Source organism: Artibeus jamaicensis, unplaced genomic scaffold, assembly GCF_021234435.1.
Source record: "Artibeus jamaicensis isolate MK-2021 breed Jamaican fruit bat unplaced genomic scaffold, CSHL_Jam_final contig_196, whole genome shotgun sequence".
In the NCBI taxonomy this organism is placed as follows: domain Eukaryota; kingdom Metazoa; phylum Chordata; class Mammalia; order Chiroptera; family Phyllostomidae; genus Artibeus; species Artibeus jamaicensis.
The window spans coordinates 5,194,611-5,208,193 of NW_026521401.1; the positions used below are offsets into that span (position 1 = coordinate 5,194,611).

The 13,583-nt window shown below is 36.3% G+C and overlaps 1 protein-coding gene and 1 pseudogene across 5 annotated transcripts in view; one reads left to right on the forward strand and one right to left on the reverse strand.

The window, feature by feature from the left end:
• The window catches only part of ARHGEF12 (Rho guanine nucleotide exchange factor 12), a 247,618-nt gene that overhangs the window by 48,439 nt on the left and 185,596 nt on the right, over positions 1-13,583 (forward strand). The gene's annotated exons all lie outside the window — the stretch shown is intronic.
• LOC119035672 (GTP-binding nuclear protein Ran-like) lies at positions 11,815-12,462 on the reverse strand (annotated as a pseudogene).

Sequence of the window (13,583 nt, forward strand, 5' to 3'; positions counted from 1 at the left end):
AAAATTGTCAGGAAAGTATTTGCTTTCTTTATCACTTATGTATTCTCAGTGTTTTTCTTCTAGAACAGTGTATACAGATGCTGTTCTTTGTCTTTCCATTAACGGTGAAGTGTTGGGCTTCAGTGGATGATGGTAGATGATTGGGGGTGAGAGAAGAGGTGGGGTTTATTCATATCATCCCTCTGTAGCCAGCAGTATCATCAGACAGATGCCTTTCCAAGGATCTCAAGTGTATATATAAAGGAAAAGCCTAGGATTGTTAAGGGAGTGGTTCTTTGGTGAGGATTTCATTCTCCTATGTTCCATGGAAACAACCTTTTGAGCTTTCACTTGTTTGCTGAGTTGTCCTGTGATCCCAGGTAACCTATAGCAGTCTTTGTTTTCTTGGTGGGTATGAAATGTAACAAAACGGTAGAAAAATAGCATATGTGAAAGGGTTGTACCTATAACAGGAATAAAATTAAAAGGGAAAAGGATATTTTGTATTGTTTATTATTATTACAATAGCTTTTAAGATTTCTTCATGTTTAAAAAAGCCTAGTTTGACCTTAAGGAAGCAAACTCTTGTTTTTGAAAACCTGTGCTTTAATTAATTGCTCAGCTTGAGAACAAAGGTTTTAATATCCAGCATTGCAGGGATATTTTTTATTCAAAAGGATAGGAAACAGCATCCTTCTTTTATTGTTTTAGAGCTGAATTGACATAACTTCTGAATCTTAGCTAGGAACTTTGATTTCTTATTCTCTAAATTGTGGTTTAATTATCTGAAGCTCTTGGATGGTTGTTTCCCTTTTATACCCAAGGGACTTTGGTTGGGCTATTGAAGGTTAGGGGCAGGGATTACTTCTATAGTGGGGGAAGGGAATGTTTTTACAAAGCGGTTTTCATGATTGTTTTTTATTTGAAATTAAATTGGAACATACAGTTATTTGGAGAAGATGATATTCATGGCATCAAACACTCTTACCCATTTGCATTATTTTATCCTTTGTTCAGTTTGTGGTTATTTTGCTGTCAGCTAAAATAGTTATAAATGCAAAGAAGCTGCTAGACTATTATGTGATGGCATTGGAATTGTGCTCTGCTTTTTTTTCTTTTGCATTCATATTTGTGAATACAGGAGCAGAAGCATGAATATGAAAAGCAGCCATGATATAAAATACTGTAGGCTTTTTTGTTTTCTTTTAGGTGTTTTTCACAGTGAAATTTATTTTCTTGTGGACAGAAAGATCCAGGACCGTAGTTTATGACACTAAAAAGTGTTTAATGCTTATAGACTTTTCTGTTTAAAAACTATAGATCAAAAATATTTTTAAGTGTACACTAAAGTTTTCAGTTAATTTGATTATCGCCAACTTAGTGATATGAGTTATCATAATGTTTGTAACATTTTGAAAGCTGGTTGATCCTTCAGGATATTAACAAATTAATGAATGCTTATTTAGCATTTGCATAATATTTAGTATTTTAGATGTATATGAGGTTTATAGTCTAGTAAAGATATAAAAACTCATGAATATGATGCACTGTTTTGGGTGCTAGTATGTAAGTATTGGTTATATACCTATGTACTGATATGTAAATTATATAAACTACTATGTAACCCTCCTAACAACTCAGTAACAAAATTATCATGATCCCTCTTTTATAGATGATGAAATTTGTACTTTGTGACTGGTTAAGTAATTTATCATAAGTAACAAAACTATGAAGTGAGGAAGGCCAGATCAAACTTTGAAACTTTTTCAACTCTTTCCACATTAGCACATTAAAAACATTTTATCATAATTATTGACTTCACAAAGAGTGATGCCAGTAGAGTGAACAGAAGATAGAGCTCCTAATTTTTGCCAAAAACTGAATAATTTCACATCATCTGTAAAGTGTAAAGGTTGGACTAGGTTACCTAAAGTTCAGTTCTAATATTACATGATTCTATTCAGTGTAAGAGATTTTTGTGTGTGGCTCTGGAAACAAGTCTCATTACTTTGAAGTTTGTAGTATAAATGTATTTAGTCTATTTCTGATCCTTCATATTCTGCTTTACTGGTTTTTTCTTTGGGGTGGGTGTTATACCTATAAAGCATATCACATTCTGATATATTACAGTATACATTTGTTTATTAAGAACAGTATTATCTGTTGTCTCCCCTTCCCTTTTCCCCAAATAATATTGATTGCAAGGACCTAGACTAGTGCCTGGCCATATAATGTGCAGGTATAAATACATGAATGATGTATTTATATAGTACATTGATATATAGAAGTAATTTTATACTTTTTAATACTAACAGACTCTCTTGGGACTCAAATTGTTCACTTTACTATTACAATGATCCTTTAGAGAACTAGTTAGTATGAGAACCTTGAAAAGAAGAAAACATATCCAGTAATTAAGTTTAGGCAGTATTCTCTTTAAAAATACTTTAGCTGGAGTATTATTAGATGCTTTTCCACATATACAAAGAAAAACAGTAGCAACATCCCTTTTTGGTTTATCTGTTAATTTAATTTACTCTCAAATGTTACTTACAAGGGGTAGAAAATACTCAGACTGTTGAATCTTTTACTTAAAAGTTACTTATTGAAGGATGATATAATGTTTACTGGTAGTTTTGGTTTAATTGAACTTAGGCTTTTAAGATTTTATCAGGTTTAGTGAAGTATAATTGCTATATAATAAACTGCATATATTTAAAGTAAGCAATTTGATAGGTTTAATATGCATACACACACAACTGGGAAGCTTTTTACCAAGATCAAGAGTAAATATATCAACCCCCCCCCCAAAAGTTTCTTCTTGCCTTCTGTGAGTCTTTCCTCCCAACCTTTTTCACCAATTTTGAGGTACCCACTGATATTTTCATTATAGATTAGTTAAAATCTTATAATATGGGCTCTTTATTTGGTTGACTTCTTTCATTCTACATAATTATTTTAAGATTTGTCCATGTTGCTGTATATATCAATAGTTCATACCTTTTTATTGCTAGTGATATTTCAGTATATGGAAACGCCAATTTGTTTATTCATCCATTAGTGGACATTTCAGTTGTTTCGAGTTTTGGACTACCAAGAAAAAGTTTCCTTTGTACATGCAAGTGCTTATATGGATATATGTTTTCATTTCACCTAGGAATGGGATGGTTGGATCATCTGGTAGGAGTGTATTTAGCTTTTTAAGAAACTGCCAAACTATTTTCTGAAGTTGCTATATTGTATCACATTCCACAAACAATATTCCAATTGCTCCACAGGCTCACCAATACTTGGTATTGTTAGTCTTTTTAATTTTAGCCATTTTAATAGATGGGTAATGGTATTATATTGTTGTTTTTATTTGCATTTCATCTAATGACCAGTGGTGTTGAATATCATTTCATGTTTGTCATTCATAAGTCTTCTTTCATGTATTGTCTATTTAAATCTTGTTTTTAATTAGAGTGTCTTTTATTGAGTTGTAAGAGTTCATCATATATTTGGGATATAAGTCTTTTCATTAGATAAATGATTTAGAAATGCTTTTCTGTATTTACCTGTCTGCAGCTTGTCCTTTAATTCTCTTATTATTTTCTCTCTTTCTAAATAAAAATTCACATTTTAAAAATCAGAATTTTTAACTTTGAGTTCCAGTCGGTCAGTTGTTTCTTTCATGAATAGTACCAATAATTTGCCTAACCATGAAATAAGTTGCCTAACCAATATTTTCTCCAAAGTTTGCTTTTAGAAGTTTTATAATTTTAAGTTTACTTTTAGGTCTCTGATACATTTCGAAGTAATTTTTTAATAGGGCTTGAGGTGTAGATTGAAGTATACATTTTTTGCATATGGATATTCAGATATCCTACTACCATTTGTTGAAAAGACTTTCTTTTTGTTCACTGAATTGCCTTTGCACCTCTGTCATAAATCAGTTGTCCATATACATGGGGTCTCTATTCTGTTCTACTGATCTTTTGGTCTCTCTCGACTCCACTACCATACTGTCTCGTTAGTCCTCCAACTTTGTTCCTCATTTTGGCTCTTATTTGTTCTTTGCATTTCCATTTGAAGTTTAAAATCAGTTTGTCAGTTTCTGAAAAAAGCCTATTGGGGTTTTGTGTGGAATTGCCTTGAATCTATAGATCAATTAGTGTATTAATGTCATCTTAACAATACTGAGTTTTCTAATCCACAACAATGACTGTTACATTTATTTAGGTCTTAGTTTCTCTAAGTTGTAGTTTTACAGGTCTTACACAACTTTTGCCAGATTTAACCCATGTTTAATATTTTAATGCTATCATAAATGGTATTGTCGTTTCAGTTTGAACAATTGTTCAATTCCTAATTGTTCATTGCTAATACAAAATACATAAATATAGTTTATTACAGATTTTTAACTCTGCAGCCTCATTAACTTATTAATTAGTTCTAGTAACTTTTAGATTTCATAGAGTTTTGTACATAGATCATCATGTCAGTGAATAAAAAGACCTCTTTCTTTTCAGTCTGAATACCTTTTATTTATCTTTCTAGCCATACTGCACTGGCTAGAATAGTACAGTATTGAGTAAAAATGGAGAGCAAGTATATCCCTGTCTTGTTCCTGATCCTGGAGAAAAGCATTCTGTTTTTCACCATTTAGTATGATGTTAGCTATAGGTTTTTTGTAGATGCCATTATCTAGTTAGATTTTTAAGAGCGTTTATTGCTATAAGAACTAGAAATATAATTGGTAATACTACTATTCAATATAAGTAAAAAACTTTAAAGTCTAAAAGATGACATATTTTTAAAAAAAGACCTTCAGAATATTTTTCAGTATAATACCCTTTTTTCTTTTCTTAAAGTATATTTTATTGATTATGCTATTGCAGTTTTCCCAATTTTCCTCCTTTATCTCCCCTCCACCCTGCCCCCCAACCCTTCAGCGTTCCCTCCCCTTAGTTCATGTCCATGGGTTCTACATATAAGTTCTTTGAGTTCTCTGTTTCCTATACCATTTTTGATCTCTGCCTGTCAATTTTATGCCTACCAATTATGCTGCTTCTTCCCTGTACCTTTTCTCCCCACTCCTCCCTTCCTCCTTCCCCCTCCCCACTGAAGTCTCTCTGTGTGATGTCTATATCTCTGATTCTGTTCTGTTCTAGTTGTTTGCTTAGTTTTAGTTTTCATTGTTTGTCTTTTCTTTGGGTTCATTTGTTGATAGTTGTGAGTTTTTTGTCATTTTACTGTTCATGGCTTTTAATCTTCAATATCTTGGATAAGTCCCTTTAACATTTCATATAATAAGGGCTTGGTAATGATGAATTCCTTTAACTGTACCTTGTCTGGAAAACACTTGATCTGCCCTTTCATTCTAAATGATAGCTTTGCTGGATTGAGTATTCTTAGATGTAGGTCATTGCCTTTCATGACTTTGAATACTTCTCTCCAGCCCATCTTGCCTGCATAATTTCTTTTAGGAAATCAGCTGATGGTCTTATGGGCATTCCTTTGTAGGAAACTCTTTCCTTTCCTCTTGCTGCTTTTAAGATTCTCTTTTTGTTTCTAATCTTGATGATGATGTGCCTTGCTATGTTCCTCTTTTAGTCTAACTTCTTTGGGACTCTCTGGGCTTCCTGGGCTTCCTGGGCTTCCTGGGCTTCCTGGACTTCCTGGACTTCCTGGACTTCCTGGACTTCCTGGAGTTACTGGAAGTCTGTTTCCTTCACCAGATTGGGAAAGTTTTCCTTCAGTATTTATTCAAGTAAATTTTCAATTTCTTGCTCTCATGCTTCTCCTTCTGGCATTCCTATAATTGGGTTATTGGAACATTGTTTAAAGTTGTCCTAGAGATTCCTAAGCCTCTCTCCATTTTTTTTTTTTTTAATTCTTGTTTCTTCATTCTGTTCTGGTTGGTTGTTTAATTCTACCTTTTGTTCCAAATCATTGCTTTGAGTACTGGTTTTCTTCCTGTCACTGTTTGTTTCCTAAGTGTTTTCTTTATTTCACTTTGGGTATCCTTCGTTTGTTTTTTCATTTTTCAATCAAGCTCGGTCAGTTCTGTGAGCATCCTGATTACCAGTATTTGAACTCTGCATCATATAGGTTGGCCATCTCCTTATTGTTTAGTTCTCTTTCTGGAATTTTGCTCTGTTCTTTTATTTGGGCCATATTTGTTTGTCTCAGCACACCTGTTAAGTTGTAAGAGGGCAGGACCTTAGGTGTTCACCAGAGTGGGGCAACCCTCTGCTGCATAGTAAGGCCGTATGTTGGGGAGGGGTCAGAGAGGGAACAATGCAGCTTGCTTGCTAGGCTCTAGCCCCACTTTCCAATGAACTCTTGTGTGAGACTGGGAGTTTCTCCCACCATGGCAAAGCCTGCTCTTGTCCACAGTCAGCTCTGAGTCTCAGTTTCCCCTTCAGTCAGCCCTACCATTGTGGTCTACCGCCTCACCACAGGCCCTTTAAGCCAGTCCCACTTATGAGGTTCGCTGCCTTATCTCCGGTTCTCTTCATCCACTTGTTTGCCCTGTCTCCCTCATCTTCCTCATCTCCCTCATCTTCCTCCTACTGGTCTGGTTGGTCTAGTTGACTGTTTCTTTAATTCCTTGGTTGTTGGAGTTCCATGCAGTTTTATTTCCTGGCACTTGTGGTTATTTCTTGATTTTAGATTGGTTATTATCCTCCTTTTGGGTGTGTGAGGAAGTGAAGGGTTTCTACCTACCCTTCCATCTTGGCTGTAGCTCCCTAATACTCTTTTTAACTGGAGAATTATACCACTGTCAGTATTCTGGCATTGCAAGGGAAGTTATAACTAAATATTTTTAGTATTTTCTTTGTTGTGTAATAGTTGTGACATAAATTTGAATGTAATATATATTACAAGAATATGAGGAGGAAGTAGAAACTGTATATAGAATATGAACTTTGATAAACTTTTAAAATAAGTTTATAGATTTTTTAATTTCATAAAAATCTACAGTAGTGAGCAAAATCATATTTATTGTAAGTGTATTTCAGATTAGCCTAACTCTTAACATTTTACATATGATATTAAGTGAACCTCTGAGGGAATTTCATATACTTTCATGATTTCTGCTGTCATCTCGATGTCATCCAAATGTGGATTTCCAGATCAGTCTCTTCTCTGACTCAGGTCCTCAGTAGACATCTCTACTATGGTGTGCTGAGGGTGCCTTGACAAACATAAAGTGGCTTCTGTCCTAAACCTCCTCTTGCATTTCTTTCCATGGTGAGTGGCACTATCAAATGTTTTGTTATCTAAGCAAAAATCCTGGAAATTTCTTTTCTCCCTTCTCTATTAAGTGTGCTGAGGGTTCAGTGCTTATTTCCTTAATATTATTTCTGGTATTTATCCCCTTTTTTTCATTGCCTGTGACATTGCACTCATTTAGATCCTCATTTTCTTAAAAAATGTGTACCGGCCTGCAGTGTCCACTGCGTTGTGGCTGAGATGAGACATATTCACACGGACCACCAAGTCTTGTAGAGGAAAAGGGTCGGCGTGGCCACTCTCTCAAGGGGAGAGCCCTCCATCCCTTGCCTTGACAAGCTTTTATTGCTTTTCTGGGCACATTACATTGAGGGTGGTCCTCATTTACTATGCACAGGTTCGCTTTAGGTGGTTATCTTTTACAGAAAAAAAAGGAGAGGTTGTTGCTAATTACATCAAAAGAGGATATTTGCAAATGTAAAGAGAAAAGTGGTTGAACTGGTTACATTCATCCTTGGAAGGTTTAGCATAGATTTTAGAAGGTTAAAAGATAGGCAGTAAATGTTTTCTGCCTCAATTCAAAGTGAAGGAGTTTTAGCAAAAAGCAAGTCTCAAAGTGGTGTAAGTAGAATGGAGGCCTGATTCCCCACAGGAGAAACCTAGCTGTGGGCATGGGTCCTGTGTACTGGACCTCGCTTTCTGCTGGCCTTTCCAAGTGGGAGGTGGGCCCACACCACACAGAACAGTCTCCTGTAATTAAAGTTTTCTAATTGATTATCCAGCCCTCAGTTTCATACCTTTGCTACCCAATTTTCATGCTGTTTGTAAGGCAATATTTCTAAAATACATATTGGATCATATCATTGCATGACTTAAAACCAGTCATCTTTCCTCCATTTTCTCTAGCAGTGGTTCTTTGGAGGAGGAATGTTATGGACCTCTTTTGAGACTCTCTAGATATTCCTTCACTCCAAAATATTCAGTACCCATAGAATCTAAAACGTGGGTTAAAAATCTTTCTTTTTATGGATGAAAGTTTTAAATCCTGTGTATGATATATAGACCCCCATTGATAGAGTTACTACTTACCTCTCCAGACATCATTACTAACCACCCACTTACTTGCATTTTTCTCCAAGTACATCAGCATATGCTTCTTTCCCTTACTCAGAATTTCCTCACTTGTTTCTTTTCTTTGATTTAATTATTAATTCATTCAGCAATTATTTATTGAACACTTTGAGGAGCTATACCAGGTACTGGATTTACCATGTACTTATGGAGCTGTGTAATGATATAGGTCAACATTAAATGCCATCAATTAAATTATAAAATGTTATCAAATGGTTAAAAAGAACAGGGTAATTATGGGAGGTAGTAATATGAAGGGCCCAATTTAAATTGAGGGGCAGAGGTCAAGAAGGGCCTTTCTCAGTCAGCACTCTTTAAGCAAAGGCCTAAAGTATAATTATGAGTTGGGTTGGTAGAGAGAGTGGCCTAGACAGTGTAGCATCCACCAGCACGAGCAACAAATGGTCGGAAACTTTCAGGAGTTTAAGATGGAACTTTATTGGCCAAAGCTTTACCTGCACAGGGGCGAACTCTCGAGGTGTCCGGAGACACAGTGCCCGGAGGGCGGCAAATGAGAGTCGCGCCTGGCGCTTACAGCCTAGGGTTTTTATTGGGGTGAGCAAGCAAGCAAATACAGAAGCAGACGTATCCGTTAGTGATTGGCTATCTCAGGGAACACACATGGATATGCTTTCTGCTTGCAGCAGTGGATACTTTTCTGCAAAGACAAGGTCATGCACAGGTGGTTATCTTGTTCAGCACTCTTTGTACTTTCTGTATTTTCTATCTTCCTTGCTGAGTCTGGAGCCTGCCTCGGGTTCCTTGTTCCTCTTGGCTACTTTTATCTAATTCCGGGCCTAACAACAGCAGCATGGAAAATCATGCATGTGAATGAAGCACTGAAAGAAGGCCACTGACTGGAGCATAGTGAGTGGTTGAGATTAGAAAGGAAACAAAAACTATATTTTATATTTGGGCCTTGTAATGTCATGTTGGTGTTTGGATTTTTTTCCCCCCTAAATGCAGTGTGAAGCTGTTGAAAGAATGTAAGCAGGGGAAAGACACCATAAGATTTGTCTTTCAAAAGTATGGATGCCGTATGGCAAAATGAATTGGAGATTGTTTGCAAGAGAAGTGGCAAGACCTAGTCAACTACAGCAACAGTGTAGGCTTGGGATGAATCAGGTGGCTAGCTCTAAGCTAGCACTGGCAAAGGTTAAAAATAGACAGATTTGAGATACGTATTTACGATAAAATCAGTAGAATGCAATGATGAATGTTAACTCCACAAAAATGGGGAGTTTTATGTATTTTGTGTTCATTCTTTAGAGCAGTGCCTGGTATGTAATAAATGCTCAAAAATTTTGTTGGAGAGTTGGATGTTTTGGATTTGAGGCGTGAGGGAGAGGCTTCAGGTGGATGGAGATTTATTGAGATGGACAATTGGATTTTGAGAGGAAGAGTCAGAATTTAGTTTTGGATGTATTGAATTTGAGATATCGGCAATGTCCAGATGGCAGTTGGTTAAAGCCCAGAAGATAGAATAAGTCCATATGCTCATATCTGTTCTTTTATTAGTCAAATATTTATTGAATACCACTCTTTGCCTATCAGTCTCCTGGGATTTGGTAGTAAAACAGGAATCCTGCCATCAAAGAGCTTATATTCCTTCAGGCTGGGGAGTTGAGTGGGTGATATATCAAGTTACCCTCCTAAAAAGCATTATTTGTTGAGTGCTGTGTGCAGAGAAGTACCATCTGAGGTACAGTGAGGGTACAAAATTTAAAAACCCACTATTGAGCTAACACTAGTGTTTCATTGGATAGCAGTGGGCAGGGGTGGCTTTGATTAGAGGTACAGTTGACCCTTGAGCAACATGGGTTTGAACTTGGGTCCAAATTTTTGGACCCCCCAAATAGGCAAATTTTTTCAATAAATATAGTTGGCTGTCTGTATCCCCTGGTTTCACATCCTTGGATTCAGCTAGCCATGGTGGTTGAAACTATTTTCGAGCCACAGTTGAGAATTCCTAGAGGTAGAGAATCAATTGTCTGCTTTGTTCTATACCATTTTATATAAGGGACTTGAGCATCCATGGATTTTGGAGTCTGTGGGGGTCTAGAACCAATCCCCAGAGGTCAAAAGTTATATAAGAGCTTTGACTTGAGGAGTTGCTACCTCTAACCCCCAAGTTGTTTACAGGTCAATAGTATTTATTATTTCCTGGATATTAATGAATTTAGTGCTTACCCTCAATCCTTTTACCTTAGTTTCCGTATTCCTGAGTTTTTAAATTTTGATTATGTAGTCATTGGCTTCAAGTAGCTTTTTTCCCCTCTCCAAGAATGGACTGTAGGTACTTTGTTTCTTTATTTCTCTAAATGTTCTTTATGTCTCTATATCCTGTGTGCGTAGAAACTTCTAAAAGAAATTTTAGATGTTGCCTTACATTGGAGTCATATCTTCTGGCATATGGAACCTTGTTTGGGAGAAATCTGGAGGCTAATTTAATCTTTCCCACTTGCACATGATTAAAGGGGTTTTTTGGGGGGGGGTGTCTAGGTGCTTATATAGCTCTTTATTTTTTTAATTTTAAATTTTCAAAACTAACAGTGTGTTAGTCTTGATTATTTTGTGTCTGTTTTTATAGGGTATAGCATACATACCCTTTCTGTCTTCAGAATCAAATTATTCTGTATTTTAAAAATATTCTTTTTATTCTGTAAAGCATAGTGATTAAGAACAAGGTTCTGTAACAATGAGGTCTGGGTTCACATCTCAGCTTCTCTGTTTACTGTCTGACCTTGGGCAAGTTCCTTAATCTTTCTATATCTTAATTTCTTCATCTATGAAACAAGGTTAATAATAGTATATACCAAGAATTAAATGAATTAATATATTTAATGCAGTTATAACACTTACTAGTATATGTTACATATACTAGTTCCATTAACTAGTAGCTATTAACTGTTCCATTTTTCTATTACTTACTGTTTGTTTGTCAGTGTTCAAAAGGCCTGTGTTGCTTGTAGCTAAATTCTTGGGGTCACAGGTTTCTCTTTATTATGTTCTGGTGGCATTTGTTCTGTCTTTCCATTGTTATCTTCATTACACCTCCAGCAGTACTGTAAACCTAGGAATGTATCAGCGTATTATTTTTAATTTTGTTTGATATTTAAAATACAACTTTATTCTGATTCTAAACAAAAAGGGATGGGAACGACAGTGACAAACAAGGTTTTACTACTGAATATTCTGATTACTACCGAATATTCTGATGTGGCTACCGCAGTCTTAGAGTTTTGAAACTCAGTAAGGAGATAACTGTTAACAAAACAGTTAAACATGCAGATCCAACAAATGAATGTATTTTTAAACTGCAGCATTCACTCTGAAGCCCATTCATCTCTTTCAGCATCCCAAAGATCAAGCACAGGTTCTGCTTAGCTATGCAGTAAAGTGGCAAACACGCTGCACCACCGATGTCACAGGACAGTTGCCTATAAATCTAGACCTCTGATGCTGGGCGCCAACTTCCCTTTCTCATAGGTCATCATCCTCATCTGGGAGAGTGGTAGTCTGAGCAGCCTCGAGGTCGTGCTCATCCTGTGTTGCTAGTGCTGGGTCCATGACAACCTCTGGTGGGGCCAGATCAAGCATGGCAACAAACTCTTAAGTTATGGTCTCCAATTAGTTTTCTAGCAAGACAGAGGAAGGGTTTTTCAAAGTTGTAGTTACTCTGGGCAGAAATGTTGTAATACTGAAGATTCTTTTGGTGGAGAACAATCGATTTTGCTTTAACTTTTCTGTCCCTAATATCCACTTTGTTGCCACACAACACGGTGGGGATGCTTTCACACACTCATACCAGATCTCTGTGCCACTTTGACACATTCTTGTGAGTAACTCTTGAAGTGACATCAAACATTATAATGACATACTGTGTTTGGATGTAGTAGCTGTCCCACAGTGCGTGGAACTTCTCCTGACCTACTGTGTCCCACGTATTGAGAAATTGATGGGCACTCGGTTGGCGTGGAACACTGGGGGATGGACCTCCATGCCCAGGGTGGCTACATATTTCTCAAATTCACCCATCAGCTGGCGTTTCACAAATGTGGTTTTCCCAGTCCCACCCTTGCCAACCAACACAAGTTTGAACTGAACTTGGGGTTCTCTGTGGGTGGTCATGGTGATGTGACTTCCAGAAGCGTCTCCTGGCCCATCTGACTGAGCTTAGTTTAATTTCATTTTCTCCTACTGTTCTGGGTCTCTACAGAGTCCCCTACTCCCTTTCTAATTAGTTAGATTTACATTTGAGCTCTGTGATCCTTATGTGTAGGGAAATCTGTTTTCTGTTCAAGTATGTCAAGCCCTCCTTGGTATGTATGGATCCAGAATTTGATAGATGTGGCAAGTATCTTTTGTAGTTAATGTTTCAAGGTTATAATCATGTCCTTCTTTCACAGAAGATGGGTTTTTCTTCTGTTTTTTTTCTTTTTAATATTGAGGAAGGCTAGTAGAGTAAAATTGCTTTTGTTTTCTTTCTTTTATTTTTACTTCGACTTTAGTACCTATTTATTGAAGGAATGAGTGGTTTGTGAGAATGTTGCCAGGCAGAAACATGTTCAGGTGGTATAGCAGGCAAGTGGCCCATATAACAGGTACGTATTAACTGCATTCACCAAGCTTTGGGATTTGGAGACACAGATTCTGTAAGATTGGAAGTTCTTTTGTAACCAGTTTATATCGGCTTATCTTTGGCTAAAACTGTATAGAGTCTGAATACCTGCCTTTCTAGCTAAGTATTTTGTAGTTTTTTGAGTACACATGTAAAAACTTTTAGTTAACTGTTAAAAAAAAAGCTATACAAAGAGAAAATAATGTTTCGTAGTAATGCAGTAGTCTGGAGGCTGAGAACAGGGGCTATAGTCAGACTGTGAAGTTTGAATCAAATGTTTTTCGTATAGTTATACAACTTGTGTGAGTTACTTTACTAGTTTGAACCTTGTATTTTTCTGCTATGAAATGAGGCTAAAATAATGTATATCTGTGTTTTAGAATTATTGTTAGAATTGACTGTGGGAGCAGGAGTGAGCTGGATGGGGCAAAAATTGGGACACCTGTAATTGAGCAACAATAAAAAAAAGAATTATTGTTAGAATGAAATTAACAATAGGTATAAAATACTCAACACAGAGACTGTCAACAGTAAGTACACAGTAAAATACTGAAATAACTTTTTACCTATTATCATTATGATATTGTTAACCATTATTATGGATAATGGAGGACATATATTTGGATCAATC